Raw genomic sequence first — 7,500 nt, forward strand, 5'->3', positions numbered from 1 at the left:
ACGTTACCCCGGACCCCCAGCACAAAATCAAATCGAAAAAGAGCGGAATTGTGTGATAATTCACCGTATTGGAGGTGTTAAAGCCAAGGTAAGTTTCTGGTCTAGTTTGAATGAGAAGTTTATTGGCTTGGTTATACTTTATTCGCTTATTCGAATTGTAAATTAAACATTCACGATGGGCATGTTGAGTGTGTTGATAAAACATTTTTCCAATTTAAGATAATTATTAGAAATAGATTGTTGAAAGAAAGAAAGAAAGCGCACCACATTGGTTGAACTAGAGTACCTTGGGAGAGTTGTCGCTTGTCCGACATTGCACGAAAAATCTTTGACATTTTTGACATTTTTCTGACGATCGCATTGGATCGCGGGCGTCTATCTCCGAGCGCCGGCGTGTTGTGTTCACAGCGACTACTACAGATATACGTGACACTTTCACACGCGTCTTAAGTTATTACAAGATACTTTTGATCGCACTTCTGACGGTGGAAATGTTGCTGTTTTCCCGACACAGGCAGGGAGGGAGTTCCCGACAGGAGCGACCAGGCGTAGGAAACACTGGACTTGTTGCGTCCTCGCCTTTACTACGTTTTGGATCTCTTCTCTGGACGTAAGTACACCGTTATCTTGTTATTTATAAACATGATGATAAACATGTTGTGGCTGCGATTTCCCAGGCGTATTATCATGTAGTAGCCTATTGCAGTAGTCACAAACTTATCAAATATTTATTATATATATTTTCATCCATTAGGATTGCTTATAGAAAACATGTTTTTTGTTTGTTTGTTGATGAATATCAACCAAACAAAAACATGTTTTCTATAAGCAATCCTAATGGATGAAAATATATATATGATAAAATATATATATGATAAATATATATATATATATATATATATATATATATATATATATATATATATTTATTGTCAATCTGTTGCAGTCGATTTATGTGTGAAAGAGAAAGTCCATATGTGGCCTTTGTTAATGATTTATTGGACTGTGCAACTAACGGTGCTGCGATGTCCTCAGCGGAGGCTTGGGAGCATATCGTATATCTTCAAATGATAGTTAGTTCGTGTATGGATTATTAATATAAACAGAATGAACTCACTTTTTTCCTCATGTGAGGAAATTCAGTGTTGAGTTCGTCATGCTTTATAACATCTCATTTACTATCATGTTTGTTTTTAAAACATTGTTGTCAGCTAGACACAATCATGTTAAATATATTTAATCTGATTTAGAAAAGGCTATTCTGATGTATAGGGCTATTTTTCCCATCTACTCGCATGTGTGTCAATAATAAAGGTATCTGATGTTTTTATTGATTTAAGATGTTGTTATTATCAGAGCGAAAGCGTTGTATGTGAAAAGCTTTAGAGGAATATTTGTTTTTTCTGTAAGTACACAAAACCTTTTATGCATTCAGAGAGCTTGGGGGAGGTGCACTGCCCACCCTCTCTGTGTAGCTTGTTACTTGTGGAAGTGGAGGATCGTGGGGGAAAAGTGTGTGTGTGTGTGTGTGTGTGCGCGTGTGTGTGCGCTTGTGTGCCCAAGTATGTGTGTGTGTGTGTGTATATATGTATGTATTCCTGACTGTGTGTCTGTGTGTTCCTGTGTGTGTTTGTGTGGGGGGGGTATTGTCTTTCCTGTGTCTAGGCTGTGAGCATATGTAGCTGGTGAGTGTATGTGTGTGTGTGTGTGTGTGTGTGTATTCCTGAGTGTGTGTGTGTGTGTGTGTGTGTGTGTGTTTGTGTGTGGAGAGGGGGGGGGGGGGTGCATATGTAGCTGGTGAATCACCATAGACAAACAGTCTCCATTCTCCTCAGTCAGGCTGTTGACATCTGGTCCTCTCTGCTGTTCCGTGCACCTGTAGAGGGGAGAGAGGGAGACACATGCTAATCCTCACGTTTACTCTCAGCCTCAGTCCTCGCTGTGGAGATGAGGACTGGACTAACCACCATTTGTCAGGGTGTGTGTGTGTGTGTGTGTGTGTGTATGTGTGTGCGTGCCTGTGTGTGCATGTGTGCGTGTGTGTGTGTGTGTGTGTGTGTGCATGTTTGCCTCTTGCTGTCTAGGCCAGCCCTATTGTTATGCCAGCAACAGGCGGTGGTGTTTGAGGCACCATATGGCTTCTCTGTGCCTTGGTGGCTGCTAGCTGTTGGTTTAAGATTGTCAATGGCATTACAATATGGTTGATTTGGAGTCTCCCTCCCGCCCTGTTATTACCCCTCCTTGTTGCTTTCTGTTTGTTGAGAGGAGCGAGAAGGGACCTATCTTTTTGCTTGTTTGTCGGTCTTTTGTTTAAAGGTTATTTTTTGGAGTGGCGTAGTCCCTCTCTTGTGTTTTTCATTTTGATTGGATAGAGATAGTGAGGAAAGACAGGGAAGTAAAGAGGAGGGTTTGTCAGCAGGGCACGGGCCGGATTCATTCCCATGACAGTGGGCATGTGAGTGCCCTGTAGGCCGTGGTGCTGCTAGACCACCGGACCACCCCAGGCTAGAGAGGGGACACATTTGATACACCATAGTATCCACAGATAGTGGCCGTTGCGTGGATGGGACCACTGTCATGTTGGAATGGGGAGTTGGTAACACACTGTCGGGAAAAAGACCCCTTGGATTTGTATCCCAACTAAACCTTTATACATTTGTTTTTGTTTTTCCACTGGTATGTTTTTCTTTGCTGTGTGTTGAAATCAACAGGTGAACTTTTCAGTGAGGGAATGATGCACTGCATGTGAAACGTGAATATTCTGATTCTGATTCTGATTCTGATTCTGATACTTTCTCTCATACTTGTTTATGTTCAGTATTTTAAAGCGACTAAGGTCTTCTTTTTATTTTTGGGTTTGAATATTGGGTATAGCGTTTCTATACCGAACATATAACAATAACTGTATTGATTGAACCTTTATTTAAGCAGGTGCAGAAAGACCTGGCAACAAACCAACCAGGAAGTAATATCAGTAAAAACAGAGATAACATCGTATAAGCTGGAGGCATTGGTCCCCTCACATGTCATAATGCCAGGTAATATTGAATGGTCCTTTCATTCAGTCGTTCTTTTATTGTCAACCTGACATTCACAGTAGTGAGTAGTGGCAATGAACAGTTGGAAAAGCCGGGGAGAAATACTGTGTATCTCATTTACCCAGCCTAATAACACCATTATTATCTGATAGCCCAGGAAAGACAGGATGAGAGAGAGGGGGGGGGGGGGGGGTGAGAGAGAGAGAGAGAGAGAGAGGGACTGGCTGTATTTGTGTGTGTGTGTTGGGGGGGGGGTAATACAGAGCAAATGGAGTGTAAGAAAATGTATATGTAATGACATTTGGGAACAGGTTTGGGGTTCATTTGGGAGCAGGTGTGGGGTCTGTTTGGGAGTGGGTTTGGGGTTTATTTGGGGTCTGTTTGGTAGCAGGTTTGGGGTCTGTTTGGGAGCAGGTTTGGGGTCTGTTTGAAGCAGGTTTGGGGTTTGTTTGGGAGCAGGTTTGGGGTTTGTTTGGGAGTAGGTTTGGGGTCTGTCTGAGCAACAATAGGGCGGTGGGCTGGTGTGTAGCGGGGGGCACCAGGGGGCTTGGGGGGTTGGGGGGGGCAGGCTTTGTTTGGAGAGCAGGGGGAACAATGGTTGTCCTCCTGGTGTGTGGGGGGCGGGGGGGGGGGGGGGGGGGGGGCGGCGGGGCTGGCTGCAAGAGGGCCTGCCTGGGCCTGTCTGTCCCTATCCCTGTCCGTACACACACACACACACACACACACACACACACAGCGCACTCCCCCACCCTCAAACCCTCCGTGCCCCGAGGTACACCCAGTGTCACAAAGGGAACGTTTCAACACGGTCTGCTGCGCTGCACTTTCAGCCCCCCCCCAGCCCACCCCAGCCTCGGACACGGCAGACGGTGAAGGGGGGGGTGGGGGGGGGGGACACGCTACCTAAATGCTACAGCTGGTGCTACGCCAGTGACATCATAGCGGAGCATCTGCGCTGCAGCCGTGGCAACCGTGGAACCTCAGGTTCGGCGGCATGGCAATGACCTCTGACCCCCCTGACCCTGTCCACTCTGGTTCCATGTGTTGAGCTGTAACTGTCACCGAAGCCGGGGAGGCTGCCGGAGGTAGACATCGGAGGACGGGCCTTGTTGTAATGCATGGAGCGGAGTGAGGAGTGGTATCAAACACACAGACACACACACACAGTGTTGTTATAAGTTGATTAAGTCACTATTTATCTCTCTATTTCTCAATGGGATGATATGAATCACCACGTGTCCATTACTGTTTCTGAGTGCATGGTATCAATGATGCACTCTGTCAGTGTGACAGCGAAGCACACGACATAGCCTACAATTTCGTGGCACAAATCGCTGGATCAGCACTTTACAGCAACATCCTCATGATTCAAAACATCTGCCTGCTTTAATCGAGAGGATCTCCCAAAACACCACTGATGGAAATGTTGTTCTCATTAAGCCCTTTCTCATCTCCTTTCAGTTTTCTTCTAATTCCCTTCTTGCTTTTGTTTAGATGTTTCTTCCCGGGTTGTTTAGGCTACAGTCAGGGGTCCGAGGGGGCTGATAGCATCAGGGAGGCTGTATCTCTTTATACAACACATCATTAGTCATTAGGTGAGTCAGATCCTGAAGTTAATACAAACCAGAGTTCTTGGCTTCAACTTGAAGCAGGAAATCCCGATTTCAACGACTTCCCTCTCAAACCTGGACTGTGTGTGCGTATGTTTTTTTTCTTCTTACAAATACACACGTCTTCATGATTTCATTCTACCACACTGGGGGTTCTTTTTTTTTGGGGGGGGGGGGGGGGGGGGGGGATATCCTTTGGATTTCCAGCATCTCCTTACGAAGACACAGACGGACCTGGACATCAGTGGCTATTTCTGCTCTTTCCACACAAATTACCCTTCCAAGCCGAAGTCTGGTTAGATAAATCTCAATACGATGCCCCTCGCACCCTTAGCTTGCTCTCCTCTCTCTAAATAAAAGGTGTCTTTGAGCGTTTCAATGGGAGAGGGGGATAACACAATTTGGTGGAGTAATTCAGTTTGTACCGTTTCATTAATGTGGATGTCAAAGACCTCTTTGTGGAGGCCTGGGGCTTGTCTGAGGTTCTGTGGAGGCCTGGGGCCTCTGAGGTTCTGTCACTGGCTGGCGTGGCTCTGACCCGAACAGAGTTCACTGTCTCCTTTCACACCCTGTGGTGTGTCGTGGAAGGATCACACACATACACACACACACACACACACACACACACACACATAAATACACACATACATATCTACACACATACACACACACATAAATACACTTATACATACACCACATACATATCTACACACACACACACACACACACACACACACACACACACACACTCCGTTAGGCTGCTCAGTTCACACTTATTTGAGCGGTGTAGATACGACTCTAAATTGCAGGCCTCTCTTTCCTGGTAAAGGATATTGTTTTTGTGTGTGTGTGTGTGTGTGTGTGTGTGTGTGTGTGACAGATAATGACAGAGATCTGACTCAGCGCTAAGGCGACTCAGCAGAAGAATAGGAGCTGTGCGTAGGAAACCAGCAATACACACACACTCACACACTCACACACACACTCACACACACACACACTCACACACTCACACACACACACACACACACACACACACACACACACACACACTCACAGCAGCACAGTACCTGGAAGCTAGGAAGCTGCACAATAGCCACAACCTGAGGCCGGACGTAGAGGCTGTTGTGTTGCTTCTGTTACGCTGCATTCATTTACTAGGAAGCCAGGAAACCAGGAAAGTAGGAAACTAAGAAACTAAGAAACTAGGAAACTAGGAAACTAGGAAACTAAGAAACTAGGTAACTAGGGAACCAGGAACCAATTCGCCAACTCATACACTACCAGTCAAAGGTTTGGACACATTCAATTGAAGTGTTGAAGTGTATGAGTTGGAGACTTGGACGTTTCAATTGAATGGGGAAGTGTGTCCACACTTTTGACTGGTACTGTATACCGTACCTCTGCGAAGACTGAGTTTCTAGCTCACAGCTAGCTTAGAAGTAGCCAATAGAGAGCCAGGCTCTGACAGCTAGCTTAGCATAGTCATGCCGATACATCTTGGTGGGAAGCTGGAGGACTACATGAATGCACAGTCCCTGAGAGACATATGCTGAACAAGACCAAATGGTGCACTGAAGTAGTTTTAGGAGATAATGTAATGTCAGTCCAGGTGCTTACAAGTCCAAAACGACTGACTTCAAATGAAAGAAGACTCTAATTACATGTTTTGATTTCCAAAACTCTGTTATCATATTACCGGATAGAAATAACTAACGTTTCTGGCTCTGTGTAGTTTAGCATTTTCTGACAGACCATAGTGTAGTCTCAAGGCCTGACTGCTGTTAGCTACAGTGGCTGACCTAGGGAAACTAGAAAGACGTTTTACCTGAAACCAGAAATCTAATGTTTACTCATGTTTACATCCCAATGGCTTGAAACATGTAACGCTCTTCCTAGCTTCACCAGAGCCAGTGTGTAGTGTGAAGATGGTCTGATTACTCATTTGTACATCTCATGCGTAACTTCTGTATCTTCTTCTGCAGTTGAATTGAGACAAGCTTAACAACCATCTCCTCCTCCTCTTCCTATTCCTCTTCTTCCACTTCCTCCTCTTCCTCCTCCTCCTCCCTCCCCTCCTCCTTCTCGGGGTCACACGTGTTTGATACCATTCCTCATTCCATTCCACGCATTACAATGAGCCCGTCCTCCAATTTCTACCTCCAATAGCCTCCCCTGTTCTCCACAGCTAAACCATATTAATAGTGTGAGTTATTTATTTTTTTTACTTTATTTTACATAATAATAATACACAATAATTGTTAGCTTTTTAAAAATATATATCTAAGCTAAGCTAAGGGACAGTTGTTGGCTTCACATAAATAAGCTTGTTGCTTGGAAACAACGGCATCCTGTTGCAATAATGCAGCGCAAATTGATTTCCCATTTGTGTGTACAAGGTCCTGATTAAGAGGGAAAGAAAGGCAATTGTGATGAATGGCATTTCAATCAATTCAAATGTTCCATGAACTGAATTAAAAAGAAAAAAAAAATCTATGTTTTTCCCTTGTTTTGAGAGAGAAGATTACCTTTAAATGGTTCGTCATGTCGGGGACCTTAGCGTTGCTGTCTCCCCCCTGCTGTTAACAAGTCACAATTCAAATGTGTGTGTGTGTGTGTGTGTGTCTGTGTCTGTGTGTGTGTGTGTGTTGGGACTGCAACGCAACAGCAACACCCCCCCCCTCCCCCCCCACACACACAGACATTTCATCCAGGGTTCTCGCCCTGGCCCTCTCTAAGCCCTCCCCAGGCACGTGTCCCTCCCTGCCCGCTCCCTCTCCTCTCCCTGCCCCTGGATAGCAGCATCTCCATGGAGCTCAGACAGCAGAGCTGTGGTATGCACTAATCTACCC

Source organism: Nansenia antarctica, assembly GCF_963989245.1.
Source record: "Nansenia antarctica genome assembly, chromosome: 14".
Taxonomy (NCBI): domain Eukaryota; kingdom Metazoa; phylum Chordata; class Actinopteri; order Argentiniformes; family Microstomatidae; genus Nansenia; species Nansenia antarctica.